We start from the raw sequence: 17,321 nt of genomic DNA, 5'->3' as shown, positions 1-17,321 counted from the left end.
CCCTGGAGGTTAAGATGTGGGTCATCTCTGTGTGGAACAGGGAAGCCCTTGGTTCAGAGTCTGTGAAGGGTTCCTGTTGCATCTGTGCTGAAAATACAAGCATCTGAGAAGTGTGATAGACTTTACAACCAGGCTCAGGAAGATAGTGCTGGGAAAGACAATGAGATTTAGTCTGCCAGAGGGTGCTGCTCAGGCTATTTCTAGGCTCAGAATGACCCAAGAATTGTACCAGCCAGCAGAATATGCAGCAAACAGGGGCAGGGGAACATTGTCCTAGAGATGTAGGAAGCCAGAGGATCACCGGCTCAAGGAGTTCAACTCTATCCTGCTGTTACAAAGTCCCCTTCCCATCTAACATCCAGATCCATCTCTGGTTAGAGAAGCAGGGAGAGGCGACTGTGTGAGAGACAGAGATATTTTCATTCAAGAGAGTCTCAGCAGTATCTTTGTTATTGTTCAGTCGCTAAGTCATGTCTGACTCTTTTCCAAACCCATGGACTGTAGCCCACCAGGCAAGAATACTGGAGTGGGGTGTCATTATCTGCTCCAGGGGATCTTCCCAATCAAATCCATGTCTCCTGCATTGGCAGGTGGATTCTTTAGCACTGAGCCACCAGGGAAGCCTGAGCAGTGCGGGACTGAATATGGAATGATGCAGGCCTGTGTACATGTTTCCAAGAGGGGCTGATTGGGCCCATCTGAGGTAGGTTAGGATGGATGCTCTGTGCGCTCTGTGCGCTCAGATGCAATGGGACTGCCTACCCATGTGTACCTGCCTCAACACCACCAGTGACTCAGCACTGGTGCACCCATCGCCAAGGAAGAACCATACAGCTGAAACACATCCACTCACCTAGCCTGGTCAGACACGGGAGGAAAGATTCCTGTGATCTGCTATTTCCACTGGCATCTACATTTTATCTGATCTGACTCACCTTGAGGAGCCCATTTTTTGAGGAGTCATGTCCAAATTCCTTGGATTTTGTCACTGACTCATTTTCTCATTTATTCTAATATTAACTGAGTCTTTTATGCCATACAGTGTGCTAGGCACTGAGGATATACCCTTTAGTAAGAAATAAGGGAATAAGCACAAGTAACTATAATAAAGTTTGAGCAATATTAGGTTTGGAAAATATTACTGAGAAAGCACAGAACATTACTGGAATACACATTTTTTGGGGGATCTTGTCTACAAAGGAAACAGTGATGTTTACTCTGTGATCTTAGGAGTGATTCTGAGGTGATCAGGTGAGAGGTGGGAAGAATGTTTCAGGAAGAGGGAACAGTATGTGCAAAGGTGACAGATATGAAAGGAATGAAAGAAGTTCAGTGCATACGGAGCCTAGACGGGGAGGGGAGGGATGTTATGTGAGACGAGGCTCAAGAGGTAGGCAGGGGTCAGATCATGGTGCACAGTGAAATCCATGAGTAGGTGTTTGTAGTTCATCCGTGTTCCACGCAGAGGAATGCCATTGCCAGCGCTGCATTTTGGCTGTTTTACACACGGAGGACTGGAGAGGATCAACACTGGATGCTGGGAGACAAGTTGAGGGGCTGTTACATCGGGCCATGTGAAAAATGATGGTGGTTTGGACTCTATAGGGTAGAAGCAATGGAGAAGTGGATGGATTTGAGGATATATTTGAGGGTATATCCAGCAAGACTTGGATGTGGAAAGTAAGGGAATTGGAGAATTCAAGGATGCCTCGGGTTTTTGGTTTGAGTGTGTGAGTGGATGGTAGTATCACTTACTGAGTTAAAGAACACTGTGGTGGGAAGATATCTGGTGAAGAAATCACATCAGGTTTTGGACATCAGAGTTCAAAGTGCTTGCAAGGCCATCAAGCGAAGAGATCCAGTGGACAACTGGATATATTAATTTAGATCTGGCAGAAATGGACTGGTGATTCATCTTTAACATGTAGAAATGGTCATTGGAGTTATGAGTATAGATAGAATTGTGGACAGAGGGTTGGGTGGAGAAAATCTAGAGTAGAGCCTCAAGAAACACTAATCGACCCAAGAGAAGGAAGAGTCAGTTCGAAACTGGGAGAGAACTGCCTGTCAGTTGGAAGAAGCTCGCAGTGTGGTGTCACAGAAGGTGTGCTATTATAGATGACTCTAGAGATGTGTTAGCATTTGGCTGGACTTGTGATGGTGCTGAAGCTACCTATAATGTCTGATGGGGTAGGTGGCCTACAGAGGACCAGAGGAGCACAGCTGGAGCTCCTTGCCTACCTTAGTGACCTGGCAGCCTTCTGCCTGTCGAATCCGAAGAAACCTGGACTCCGGGAGATAGCAAGGACTCCGAAGAAGGAAATCATTTCCACACAGATGTGTTCCTCTCAAGGCTCTGCCTTTAACCTGGTGAGAAGTTCCGAAGAACAGAGTGAATCCTAGTCTATGGACTTGAGACCTCCCACAGGTTTTGTTGCATTCTTATCGCTTCCTAGAATTGTATTCTCATGTTTTTCTCTGTCTTCACCACTCTGATTCTGATGCCCAGTTGGTTCCCCTAATTCTTTTTTTTTTTTTTTAATAATTTTATTTATTTATTTTGCACACGGGCTTAGTTGCTCTGTGACATATGGGATCTTCCCAGATCTGGGATCTAACCTGAGTCTCCTGCATTGGCAGGCAGATTCTTCACCACTGAGGCACCAGTGAAGTCCTCGCCTTGGTTCTTGATCTTTAATTTAGTTTAGCTAGCTTGCCCTTTCTGAGAAGTAGCCTCCATATATACATACTTCTCTTTTTTTTTTTTAATTTTATTTTATATTGGAGTATAGTTGACTAACAATGTTGTATTAGTTTCGAGTGTACAGCATTCAGTTATACATATACATGTATCCTTTTTCAAATTCTTTTCTCATTAGGTTATTAATACTGAGCAGAGTTCCCTGTGCTGTACAGTAGGTACTGTTGGTAATCTATTTTAAATGTGTATATGTATACATATTTCTAATAACCCCTTTGCTTGGCTGGCCAGCCCTGGAAGATACCTCCTTATGCACCCCTAATGAGCAGTCACCACAGAGCACAGCCCAGTTTTATGGGCCTAGGTAATGTAGATGTTTCCTTTACCCTCTCTGGGGGTGCTGGTGACCCTGGGCCTTGATAGTTCTATTCTCAATCATCTCCTTCTCTTCTGTCTTGCTTGACTGAAACATATTTATTATGTTAAAGTGGTTCTACTTTTCAGTGAAACTTGGCTTTTCTATCTATTATTCTGGACTAGTATCTGGGCCCAGTCTTCCTTTCTTTTTTCTTTTATTTCTGCTCTGATCTTTGTGGGGGGTGTTGTTCTGCTTTTTCTAACTGCTTTAGGTGTACGGTTAGGTGGGCCCAGTCTTACTCATGGCCTTAAGGCTTTTGATAACTTTTCCTGTGTAGTAATATTCTGTGGCACTTTCTAGCATGTGCTTTCTTTCCTGCCAGGATTATTCAAAAATTGGCCCCAAATTGCCATCCTCCTATTCCAAAAGTCTATAACCTCTATGTTCCATGTACTGGGTCTGAGGAATGCCTGTAACCCTTAGCTTATTTCAGGACCTATGATCTACATACTCTGGGTCTACATAATGAATCTATAAGCCCAGTGGTGGCTTGAAATTTCTATATAGAATCTTAAGGGAAGAAATCTGGTTGGAAGGGGAGGGAGGCAGTTAAGGAGATTTGTTTTGAAGCTGAATCCATAAGAGTAGTGTGGTCAGCCAACTAGGACCAGCCACCAGAAAAATAAAAAACAGAGTTATGACTAATAAAAATATATACTTTGTTCATATAAGTGAGTTTTATAAATACAGAATCTAAGGCCTTTAAAAAATATTTTGTTGGCTAATTGTTTCATTTACTTAGTTTCTTCCTTCTCCAAACAAAGTATGATACCATTAACCTGAGAGTTTTAAACACATGCTTTGCTGACTTTTTCTACTTGTGTGTTGTTATTTGGTTTACTTTATGGCATGGAGGAAGGAGTTTACAGCCGTTGATGCCAACAACTCTTCTTCAGATCCTCCAGTCTTTTCCTTGGTGAGTTATACTGTAAAATTCTAATCATTAGTGTTGTGCAATATCAAAATGCCTTGCATATGTAACAATGACAGCACACTAGCGCACACCCAGGGAAACAAGGTCATGTTGCACCTGAGACTGAGGTGATAGATAATGCCATGACTGTGGATGAACTCACCGAGGAAGTGATTTACGGGGAGAAGAATGCAGAAAGCGGCAGGCTAGAGCATGAGGCTAGTGTGGAGGGGAAGACCACAGTTCCAAGGAGGAAGAGGATCCCCACCACAGTGAGTGATCGGTGGACACTGAAACGGAAGGATGACTGGGAGGATGAGCTGCGATGGAAGCCATGGTAAGAGATTTAACAAGAAGGTGATGCTGACAGACAGTGCCAAGTGTGTTTGAAGTAGAATGGAGGAACTTACTGTCATCTGTAAAGTATGAACTTCACTGGGCTCTTCCTCATCTCAACCATTTATAAAAATTTTACACTAGATGATTCAGTTCTATTCAACAAGTATTTATTGAGCTGCATACTGACTGTGGTGGGGTTGTATAAAACAGGCAGAAAGTGTCTTAAAGTAATATGTCTTTTTAAAAAAAAAAAAAGGTTATTTTTACTTATTTATTGGCTGTGCCAGGGCTTCGTTGTGGCATGCGGGATCTTTAGTTGTGGTATGTGGGATCTAGTTCCCTGACCAGGGGTCGAACCCAGGCTCCCTGCTTTGAGACTTCAGAGTCTTGACCACTGCACCCCCAAGGGAAGTTCCAAGTCATATGTCTTTATAAATAAATCTCCTGGTTAACTTGTAAATTAAAAACCCCATCAATTTTGACTGGTGTATTGGTTAAATGCAAACTACAGACATAGTTCAGTGGCATTTAAAGAACATCTTTTGGTATCCTTTCATCCCTATGATACCTTTTTTTTTTTAAAGAAAAGTCTGCATATAATTTTTTCTTACTACAAAAGTGATACATAATCATTGAAAGTTAAGTTATTCATAAAATTATAAATTATAACATAGTATCCCCCCAGAATAGTCATCCTTAACATTTTGATTTATTCATCCCAGGTTTCGACTAGGTATGTATATGTGTGCATGTTTAATGAAACTGGGCTCATTCCATACATTTTTCAACCTTCTGTTTTCATGTAATGATGTATGGTGAACAATTTTAATATCATACATCTCTGAAATAGTGTTTAGGGGGCTGTGTGGATTTTAATGTTTGAGTACAGTATACTTTTTAAAATTTTTATAGGAGTCTAGTTGATTTACAATGTTGTGTTAGTTTCAGGTATAGAGCAAAGTGGATCAGTTACACATGTGTCTACTCTTTTTTAGATTCTTTTCCCATTTAGTTCATTACAGAGTATTGAGAAGAGTTCTCTGTGTTATGCCATAAGTCATTTTTAGTTACATACTTTATATATTAATGTACTATATTATACTATTATATGAATAGTATTGTATATATGTGAATCCCAATCCCCCGATTTGTCCCTCCTCCCTCCTTTCCCCTCCTGGTAACCATAAGTTTGTTTTCTACATCTGTGACTCTGTTTCTGTTTTGTAAGTAGTTCACGTGTACAATTTTTTTTTAGATTTCTCATATAAGCAATATTATATGATATTTGTCTTTCTATGTCTGACCTACTTCATTCAGTATGACGATCTCTGGGTCCATCCATGTTGCTGCAAATGGCATGATTTCGTTCTTTTTTATGGCTGAGTACACATAGCTGATTCTAAGAAGATGATGGTCAGTGGTGGTTTGATGGATGGTGCATAGATAACCTCTTGGAGACACATCCACTGTCCACCTCACCACCAGCAGGTGAACCCTGTGCGTCCTCTTGCTCTTTCAGAGACTCTTAGGGTTAGTGCTCCAGCTCACTTTCCCCTCTAAAGCCTTCAGTTTTCCCGGGCACATATGAATTTAAGAACTCTCTACACTCCTGGGTCATCAGGACACTCAGCGTCCAGCACCCCACACCCCTATAAGAGCACATGCACCATCCCTCAGAGGCTGGCCACTGGAGCTCTGGACAAGGCAGGCTGCCCAGGCCCATCACTGGATGATCCAGTGGGCTGACTAGGTATGTGCTTAGGGCAAAGCGGGGCCCCCAAATAGATTTGGAGGAAAAGATTTTGAGATATATACATATATATATATATATTTTTTTTTTTTTTTTAATGTGCAAGCAGTTACTATGGGAAAAAGTCAAATTTATTGTACTTAATATTTACACTTACATTGTGTTGTATTATAAGTATAGAGGATTGACTTTATTTTCATTGATTTTTTGGCATACCATAATCTAAATTTTAGTGTTTAGGGTTTCTAAAGACCCTAACCTAGCTGTGTGAAGGTCCATTCTCTTTAATTTATCGGAATTTTAGGAGCGGGGGAGAATTCCTTGTCCTTGTCAGCAGCCTCTTCTGGAACCAAATTATCCTGAGGACAGGGAAGTAGTAAGTCCATAATGCTTCTTCCTCTCTCTTTTTCCACCATTGCTTTTCTCTCTTATTCTTGTGTGTTCTTTTGGGAGAAGAGGAAAATCAATTCTGTCTCTTCATTCCTCTGTGTTACTCACTCTGGACCCACACCAATAGCAGTGAGCTTTGAATTTAGCAATGGTGAAATCAGGGTCTTTGCTCTCAATAGCAGTCAGTTCACTTTTAGCTGCCACATATCATGTTCAGCCAGGAGAACATTAACTACTGTAAGTGTTTAAATTAGAGGGAACTTCATCCAGAGAACTAGCTATACAAGTGAAGGAAGACCTGGGAAGTTATTCAAGGGAAGGCAAGGCAACCCAGATATTAGCAACAGCAGGAATCTTCTGTCATCCCTAGGCTGGGGGAACAAGGATGAGTTAGAAGCTGGAAGGAGCGCCTACCTGAGGGCAGCAGCAGCCACAGGGAACACACAGGTTCTGCAGGAGATGCTGGCCAAGGTGGAAGGAGAAGGGGAGGAAACATTCTCGCTCTCTCACTTCCTACTGAGTTCTGTTCTTCTGCCAGTGCCCTTTGTTGACAGGATTCAGTAGGGACTCCAGGAGCCATGGGCTCAGTCTGTGACTGTCAGACTTGCTGAAGAGGGAGCGGCGTGCATCTGATAAGAAATAGGCCAAGGACAAAGGGGTGAGTAGGACAGGAAGGAGCATGTCAGCACTTGGCCACAGCAACTGGTGTTTGTCCTTCCTAGTTAGTACACTTCTTGTGTGTGTGAGGGTCAAGCAGGGAGCTATATTCTGACTTATTTTTGTGTCCTCTGAAGACCTCTCAATAAAATATTTGTTATATTGAACCAAATTTGAACTAGAGTTTCTAACTCCTGGTCATGTATCACTGACTGGCTCCTCTTCTTAGGCTTTTCAATGAGGACATGAAAATTTTGAAAACCTTTGCACATTTGTTATGAAAACAAGCAGACTCATTCTTTTCAAATATTTCACCTTTCCAGAATATGACTTCAAACTGCTGATGCTGGGGTCTAGTTTCTCTTCTTTGGGTAGGAAATATCTGTAATGATTACCATAATAATGAACATGTATACCATGCTGGACAACTTAGAACACACTTTTACATTTATTTTCATCATGAGTAGGTTTTAATATGGGGATCCTGGAATCCGTTTATTTGTCCTCTGTTAGATTACTATAAAGTTTAGGTTTGAAAGAAAAACACCAGGGTTCTTTTCTTGTTTTCTTCTGAACCACAGATGGTGGACCATCTTCTTGCCCTTTTTGATAGACAGTCTGGTTACTCTCAGTAGTTGGTGGGTCATGTTCTCAGCTGCTGTTTGGTGGGAGAGACTGGCATCACATTACTGCTCCATCTTTCTCTCTCAGATCTAGCAGGTGTTTGAGGACAGTGACTGTCTCATATACTCACATAGAGTCTCTGCAGTCATATATAGCACACCTGTTGTTTTTAGAGCCCTATTCTCATCCAAATATGTATATATGTACAGTCAACCCTTGGATAATGTGGGGCTTTTGGGCGCCAACCCTGCAGGCAGTCTAAAATTCACACAGAACTATATAGTTGGCCCTCCATGTGTGGGTCCTCATCTGTGGTTTCAACCAACTGTGTAGTACTGTAGTACCGATATAATGGAAAAAAATCTGCATGTAAGTGGACATCATGGCATGATACTGAAAAATAAGTTGAATAGTGTTAAGCAATCAGAATAGTTTAGATTAAACATTTCATTTAGAAAACTGACATCTAGCACAGACTGCTTCTGAGTGTATGCCTGTCCCTAAATGTCTGACCTTCCAGGATTTGCTTTATCTGCACAGATACCACTCCTTCCTCCTACATATACACGTGAACTGTCTCTTCCTGACTGCTTTCTCTTAGCTTAAGGCTTGTTAATCTGGGGTCCTTTGGCCTTCAAGGCTTTCAGAAGATCCTGGGTCCATGCATCCCCAAAATGATAATGCAAAATTTTGTGTGTAATATGTATACGTGCCTTTTTGGGGAGAGTGGGAGTGAGGAGAGAAAGTGTCCATGGCTTTCATTCAGTGTTCTGCCCCCAACCTATCTCTGTCTTCTTTCTTATTTCTGCCTAAACCTTTAACTCCCAGTTCTTTCCCTCACTCAGAAGATAGCTTTGCATCTTCATTTTGGAATGCAGTTGAGCTCTTTATTTTGTATAACTTTTCCTTCACTTCAGCATTCTATAGAAGATATTGAGTTCCTATTTCCCTGAAATTGGTTACTAGGGTCTAAAAATGAGGACAAAGAAATACTAAGCATCACACATCCTGGAGAGAGCTGCAAATGGCCTGGGTCAGTCACCCTCTCGAGGTAACCCAACTGGTCCTGGTACCTCTAAGCACTAACCCCACCCATCCCTCATCACCTCATCACCTCACCTCGATTCCAGTCTGTGTAAGGTGTACTATGACTCAAGGGAGGGAGTTATGAGCCTAGCAGCCAATACCTCCCCCTTCTTTTGCCCCCCAAACCAAGCAGGAGGGTATCAAAGAGAGTCTACAGAAAGAGACTAACTTCTGATTCCCTGGCTAGACTCTCTGTTTGGACAATGGACTTATTTAGCTCTGCATTTATCTAAGAAGAAAGGCAATTAAGTGTGGAAAGACAGAGAAGGGGCTTAGCAGTAGAATAGCCTGCATTCCTTCTGTTTGTCTTAGCATGGGCATGTGAGTTTCTTGTGGTTCTGGGGACATGGAGGAAGATAGCTGGACTTGAGCCATTCTGCTGGTAGTCCATGCAAGAGGCTCCCCGTTGGACAGAGGTTAAGAGAGTTAAAGGGGCTGGATGGTCTACACTGGGGCACAACTCAGTGGAGAGGTCTCACAAGTGCCATAAGAGATCTGGCATCTTGATGTCTGTCAAACAACAGTCTGGGCTGGCCTGTCATCCACAGCCAACAGTGGTTTGAAGTAACAATTACCTAGAAGCTAGACCCCCTTCTAGAGAACCTTCTAGAGAAGTAGAAGAAGAGGTGGAGAAGCCATAGAAGGGAACAGGCTCTCCACTTCAGGGTCCTTCAGCCATGGCTCAGGTTGGGCTGGAAGAGGGAAGGAGATGATTTCTGTGTTGGATCTGAGACTAGAGTTTAAACGAGTTGGGTTGGACCAAGCTTTCACATAACTAAAAGGGAGCAGAGAGACGTGGAATCTGTTTGTGCTGTTGTGAGGCTGTTGTGTGCTGTTTGTGCATGTCAAGGCACAGAGGAAGACTCTTATAGGGTGGGTGGGAGTGTTTATACCCATCTGAGTTCAATGCTCAACCAACAGTTACATTGATTTATCACTAAACCCATCCCTGAATCCACTGTCCCATCTTTCCCTTCAGTCTAAAAGGAAATAATTATTTTCCTGTAAAGTGAATTCCTTCATCTGTACTCTTGTTTATTCATTGAGAGAACATTTATTTGATGTCTTAAATTTATTGCCAGTGTTGAGGTACAAAGGTTAAACATGAAGGAATTCTTTCCCTTGTGGAATGCACAGATTAGTGGGGTAGAGTAGAAGGTAACTACCTGCTTTAAAAACAATGTATTAAGGGTTATTAAAAGTGGACTGGAAGGTCTCAAAGAAGAATAGCGATCAGAAAGCAAAAGAAGACAAGACATTTCAGGTTAATTGAAAAACAGTGGGTATGGACTACATGCACTGTGTCCACTTAGGGAACAACAGATGGTTCTGTTGGGAAGGCAGACTTGGCAGCAAAGGAGGCTGGAGAGAAAGGCAGGAGGCAGATCCTGATGGGCTAACCTGCTTGTTCTCTACCCTGTAGATGATGGTTCTTCATAGCAATGGTACTTCCCTGGGAGGGGTATTATGGACATTTGTGGGTCATTTTTCATTGTAATGTGATGGAAGGTGGGTGCTACTGGCATTTCAGTAGTTAGGGGCCACAGATGCTAGACTCTACAATGTGAGAATAGTTCCACATAGTTAAGAATATATTGTTTTAAAGTAGATATCTGCTTATTCCACTAGGTCGTATATTTTATGAGAGAAGTACTTTTTTTTTTTTGCCACACTGCACAGCATGTGGGATCTTAGTTCCTGACCAGGGATCAAACATTTGCCCCCTGCAGTGGAAGCCTGGAGTCTTAACCACCAGACCACTAGCAAAGTCTGAGAAGGACTTTTATCCTGTTAATCTTTGTACTTCAACACTAGCAATATGTTTTTGATGTCAAACGTCCTGAGTTCAGCACAATTTTTGAATCTGGGCTATTGTTACTAATTCTAATATTGATGTATAATCTAGTATATTTTTTAAATGATATGGCTTCTGATCTTACTTCTTTTAAACCCTAGCTTACTCATTCCGTACAATTAGGTACAAGAAACTGAGTGTTTCAGTAAGTCTTCTATATTTCATTATAAACTATTGTTTTTTATTTCTCTTTTGTGTTAAATTTAGGACATTGTATTGGTGTTTTGAAATTATGTGTATAGATCACTTATGTATTCCATTCTAGGAGAGTAAGGGTGCTATTATTTAAAATGTTTATTAGAAGAAGGGAGACTTAGGTCTGATAGGATCAAGAGCCACTATCATTGGTAGCCATTGGTTTCCAAAGTATTGTTGGAAGCTACAGAGCTCAGATGTTTTGCTCACGAGCTCCCTAAAATAGCAATAACCTCCTCACACAGCTTTACACTGAAATCTAACATTTACTATTCAAGTTAATAGGAGGCAGAAAATACTAATCACTTCATAAGTTGAGGACTGATTGTAATCATAAAAAATATTTCATGATGATTTGATGAAGTAGATTTTAACTATCTTATGGAATAACGCATGCCAAATACAAAATAAGTTACTGAACTTTTTATCCATAGATATTTTTCAGTGTATGTGAATTTTTTGGTGGCCCATAAAACTTTCCAATTACATTTTTTATTGTTTTTTTTTTTTTTTAAGTCAGGTTGCTGCTGCTGCTGCTGCTGCTAAGTCACTTCAGTCGTGTCCGACTCTGTGCGACCCCATAGACCGCAACCTACCAGGCTCCCCCGTCCCTGGGATTTTCCAGGCAAGAACACTGGAGTGGGTTGCCATTTCCCTCTCCAGTGCATGAAAGTGAAAAGTGAAAGCGAAGCCGCTCAGTCGTGTCCAACCCTCAGCAACCCCATGGACTGCAGCCTTCCGGGCTCCTATTGAGGTATAATTTATAGATGGTAAAACCCAAATGTGTACTCTGGTTACTTTTAAAAGAAAGTATGTCCCTGATGTATTTCCCTTTGGCTATGCCAATTGTAGGAAATCCCAGAATGGGCTTAACACCCCATTTCCAATGCCAGGTTTTACCCATAATAGAAGTCTGTATCTGGTGAGGAAGACAGGAAGCCCCAGTAGTTTAAGGCACTAACTAGCCTTTAAATGTCTCCCTAGACCAATGTGTTCATTTACATATCTGTTTGTTGGGTGTATTTACACTCTAGAACAATTCATCATAGTAAAGTTTGGTGGAGTGAGGGACAGGCCTTTCTTTTGTCAAGTGTGGGAAGGACTGTGTGAGCACAAGTTCATTCTCCAGCAGGTGAATTTTTGGAAACAGTTCATATGGAAGACGAGGATCTGGAAATGAGTTCCCTTGAAACCATCTGTACAGACATGGCCCGTGGAACATCCTTCTGTCCTCTCCCTGTTTGGAAGCTTCCACCCAGAGGTTCAGGGCCCAGGAGCTCTGTCTGAGAGAGCGCTAAGGGCAGAGGGTAAGGAGTTTGGGGCTCACCTCTACTACTTTACCTGGAGCACCTGGGCTTCTTTTCCATTTAATATTTAAACTTGTGTTTGAAGGCAGGGTTTTGCTGCTAAAAACAACACTTTGCAAAGCACAGCTTCCATGGAGAATCAGAGACAAAAGTGTATGGTGGCTTCTCCTGACAATTCTTAAATGGCTTCTTAGGAAATCACTGGCTCTCTATGAAAAAAACTATTCTTCTGCACTATCTTTTCACAAAATTTGTGTTTGTGACACTCACAGTATGTACCAGGTGAGTTCCCTTAACTTTTCTTGCTTTCAGTCTGTCTGCCAGCCAATCCTACATTGCCACTATGCTGCTGCTGCTGCTGCTTAAGTTGCTTCAGTCATGTCCGACTCTGTGCAACCCCATAGATGGCAGCCCACCAGGCTCCCCCGTCCCTGGGATTCTCAGGCAAGAACACTGGAGTGGGTTGCCATTTCCTTCTCCAATGCATGAAAGTGAAAAGTGAAAGTGAAGTCGCTCAGTTGTGTCTGACTCTTAGCGACCCATGGACTGCAGCCCACCAGGCTCCTCTGTCCATGGGATTTTCCAGGCAAGAGTACTGGAGTGGGGTGCCATTGCCTTCTCCGACATTGCCACTATAGCTACTCTTTATTTTCTATGACATAATTCAGCCACACAAAAAGAGTACAATTTTGTCAAACCTTGCTTCAGATTTCTCCTCCTCTTCCAGTCTTTGGCTTCTCCAGAAAAATCCTAAGCATAGCAGAAGATTAAAATAGAAATTAATACATTTCCATTCTCTAGAAGCTATTGTTTAGGTCTATAAGATCGTATTTCCTTTGCTTCTTTTTATGTGAGATTTTTGTAAATTGAGCAGGACTTAAAAAGTGAGGGGACACATGCCACTTTTTCTCAGTGAAAGATTTTGTGAAGAAACTAGAATTTTAAGTATAGTGCAGAAAGAAATATAATTGAAAATATTTAAGACTTTGTGGCATCAGATACTCCCAAGGAGTAATAAGTCATTACTGAGGATGGTAACAATGGTGAAGAGGGGAAATAGGAACATGGGGAAGCAGTATATGAACCTGGGGGAACAGGCCGAGTGTAGAAGAGCAATGGGAACCACTGGGACCTTCTTGGCCACCCACAGAGGTGTTAGTCCAGGCTTGGAGGGAGCAGATGGGTGGAAAATGGATTCACTTGGAGCTTGAATCATCACAGAGATAAAAGTGCATGGTGGCTTCTCCTGACAATTCGTAAATGGCTTCTTAGGAAATCACTGGGTCTCCATGAAGCATTTTCCATGGAAAAAAAATACTCTTCTGTACCATCTTTTCACAAAACTTGTGTTTGTGACCCTCACAGTATGTACCATTTCAGCTTTTAGGATACATATCCTAATAGGTAAGTTAGAAGCCAGGGTTTGATTTGAAAATGTTTTAAAACATTTTAACTTAGAAAACTGTGTGTAAATTCAAAGTAAAAACCTTTGATCCTTTAAACAATAATAGCAGCTCTTTGAGAATATTACATATGATAAGAAGGTGACCTCAAAGTCTAGAACCATGCTGTATGGAGGGGGAGGGGAGTCAGGAGGGGGATGGGAGCGGGCCACATGAGCAAAAATGGGGGTTTGACTTGTTTTCCGGCTTGTCTCTTTCCCTCACTGGGACTATAAGAAATAATGTAGAATTATAGTGAGGTCTTTTTTTCCTTTAATATGTTTCACTATTATTTTTTTCTTTTTTTGGTTTTTGGCTGCAGCCACAAGCCTTGTGGGATCTTGTGGGATCTTTGTTCCCAGACCAGGGATTGAACCCACACCCTTGCAGTGAAAGTGCAGAGTCCTAACCTTTGGACTGCAAGGGAATTTCCACTATGTTTCTTTTTTTATACTGCATTCTCCTCTCCCTTACCAAAATGCTGCATTTGAAAATGTATCTTTTCTGTCTTATTTTATCTTACTTTCCATAATTGCTCTCTGTCCTCTGTTGGCAGGTTTTCTTGGACCTGTTTTGTGTGCAAAGCACGTATAAGTCAAAGCCTTTTTCCGCAAGTGAGGTTGGTTAAGCAGAGAAAAGACAGCGAGGTGTTTTGTTTGTCTGGAATCCTATGGGCTTGGAGGCACAATCTGGTGTACAGCAGGCCAGAGGGTCTGGAGTTAGCTGTGATATCAGGTAAGTTACAAGTTCAGTACTAAACTGGGAGTCTGTTTGGGGCATCAAGGCTTAACATGGAGATTGTCATGAGCCTGAATCCCATGTTGGTTTCAGAACTCAGCAAGGGTCTTGAGGCTCCTTTGGCCAGAGTGTGACAGGCCTCAGGATTTCTTTGTAATAAGGAACAGAACAACTTGGAAACTACCACAGCTTCTGTGGTTGTTTAGTCGCTAAGTCATGTCCAACTCTCTGCGACCTCATGGACTATAACCCACCAGGCTTCTCTGTCCATGGGATTTCCCAGGGAAGAATACTGGAGTGGGTTGCCATTTCCTTAGTAGTTAGCTAATTTGATGCTCCACAGTTTAGTTCTGGATCAGATATGAGTTGTTTCGGCTGGCCCTGTCCCAGAAGAAATTATAGAGGGTGTCTGCGAAGTAGTATGAGGCGTTACCAACCCTCCAGAGAGAAAGTTGACTCCTAGCTGGGTGCTGCTTAGGCCAGCAGGACCTTTAGGCTTCCAAGGCTTTGTATGAGTAGCAGTATGGCCACCAAATAGTAAAAATCTTATTGTCTATATGAGGGAGAACATAATTAGATGATTAGAATATATAGATATAATCAAAGTTCTCATTTATCTAACATTTTCGGTCTCTTCTTGCAAATGAAAAAACAAAAAATTTTCACTGGGTGTTAATTAGAAACAGCATTGCGGACTTCCCTGGGGGTCCAGTGGTTAAGAATCAGCCTTGCAATGCAGGGATGTGGGTTGCATCCCTAGTCAGGGAATGAAGATCCCACATGCTATAGAGCCACGAAGCCCGTGCTCTGCAACTACCGAGCCTTCGTGCCACAACTGGAGAGTCCATGCGCTGCAAGGCAAGATCCCTCATGATGCAGCAAAGATCTTGCATGATGCAACTAAGACCAAAAGCAACCAAAAAAAATAAATAAATTTTTTAAAAAAGAAATAAGAAACAGTATTAAGCAGTTAACTTTATTTCCCTGCCCTTCCCACTTTATAGTCTTAGTGGCAAGTTGGAAGGAAGAGGGAAGGGGCAAGATGCTTGAAATGATATATCATGTATTTGAACTCATCTGGAGAGTCTGGGCAACAGTGGTGTCTGATCCTCCCTCTCTTGGGTCTGCAGGTGTTCTAGAGAGACTCTTTTGGGTCTTTGGTGGCCATTACCCTCTAAGCATAGCTTCACATGGTAAGTTCCATGAGTCAGCAAATATCTGTCCAGAGCCCACCTTAGAGACCAGGAAACCTGTATTCTAGTGTCTGATCTGCTATTAAGAAGCCACAAAGGGGACTTCCCTGGTGGTCCATTGGCTAAGACTCCACGCTCCCAATGCAAGGGGTCCAGGTTCAATCGTAGTCAGGGAATGTAGTGTAGTGTAGTGTAGTGTCAGTCGCTCAGTCGTGTCCGACTTTTTGCGACCCCATGGACTGTAGCCCACCAGACTCCTCTGTCCATGGGATTCTCCAGGCAAAAATATTGATGTGGGTTGCCATTTCCTTCTCCACTAGTTGGGGAACTAGATCCCATATGCTATCGTGCTCTGCAACTAAAGACCCCACATACTGCACGGAAGATGAAAGATACTGTGTGCCTCAGCTAAGACCCTGAGCAGAAAATTTTTTTAAAAAGAAAAAACCATGTAGAGTTGGGGGAGAGGGGCAGGAGAGGAAGCTACGGGACTTCCCTCTCAGAGACTCAGTTTTCAATTATCTTTAAATAACAGGAGTGAACAATATATTTATAAGATTCCTCTTAGCACTGAAATTCTGTGATTCTGGCAGAGACTGTGTCATTTGGATTTGCTTCTCTGATTAAAATGTGTGTAGTTGCTTGAAAAGTATTTGGTTGATTGTATGTGAAGCTAGAGTCATGTCTTTTTCAGGTTGTCCCATTACCCTTTTGTCTGGTCTATCCTTCTTTTCCTTGCTCAGATAGGATGACGTTTCTTTGCACTAACAGTGTCAGGAGCTGGAACTGGAGTTACAAGTCTAGTTTAAAGAGCTATCCAAAGGTTTCCATTTCTACTGGCTTGAGGGCAAAAGAGGTTGTTGGGGGGCTTGCCTTTGGCCTCTGAGCCCAAGGGATTCCAAATGAATGCTCCGCAAAGGTAAGCCTGTATCATTCAGCTTTGTGCATTCATCCCCATAGCTTGTGCAAGGCAGACAGTGTTCAATAAAGAAATATTGTACCTGAGAATAAAATGGCATTGTCCTTTAGTTCCCTCCCCAAACCACTAGGTGTCGCCTCCACCTCAGAGAAACTAAGCCCCTCCTCTCCCTGCACACCCACCCTTCTCGCTCTACTCCGGGAGCTCTCAGCTTCTTGGAATTGTGATTGCTGGAGAAGTGGCCTGAAGCAGGAGATGCACTGTGGCTCTTGGGAGGGGGGAGGAAAATGGGTTGATGTGCATCTCCTTAATGACAATTTGAGGAAAACTCCCTAAGGTCCCATGGCAGTTCCTCCCAGCAATCATGATTTCATCCCTCCCAAGCTAGTCCTGGCAATCAGAACAGCTCCTCCAGATCTGGGGTGTCTGGGGTGAGCCTTCTAGGCTGGATGCTTAGGAGGGAGGGTGGAACCCAAAGGGGACACAGTGGGCTTCCACTGCTGGAAATGTTCTGCTGAGTCAGTCCCTGAGCTTTTGTCGGTTGCGAGCCTGGGCTGTGAAGGAAGACAAAGAGAAGAGGCTGTTCTGGGGTCCTGCCCAGGAACAGATGGTGTGATGGAAGCCCAGTGGGCTGTGGTGGCCTCTGAGGACACGGGAGGGCACAGACGGGGCGTAGGGCCAGGAAGAGAGATTGGAGAGTTAAGTCTTAAGGAAAAGGGAGACTCATGGACTTCGTAAGGACTAGGGAAAAATCGGTCCTTGGGACACCTTGGTCCTGGAGGGGCCTGTTCTTC

The sequence above is a fragment of the Bos mutus genome, chromosome 8 (genome assembly GCF_027580195.1).
Source record: "Bos mutus isolate GX-2022 chromosome 8, NWIPB_WYAK_1.1, whole genome shotgun sequence".
NCBI classification, from domain to species: Eukaryota; Metazoa; Chordata; class Mammalia; order Artiodactyla; family Bovidae; genus Bos; species Bos mutus.
The sequence above is the reverse complement of the archived record's forward strand: the minus strand, read 5'-3'. Positions refer to the sequence as shown.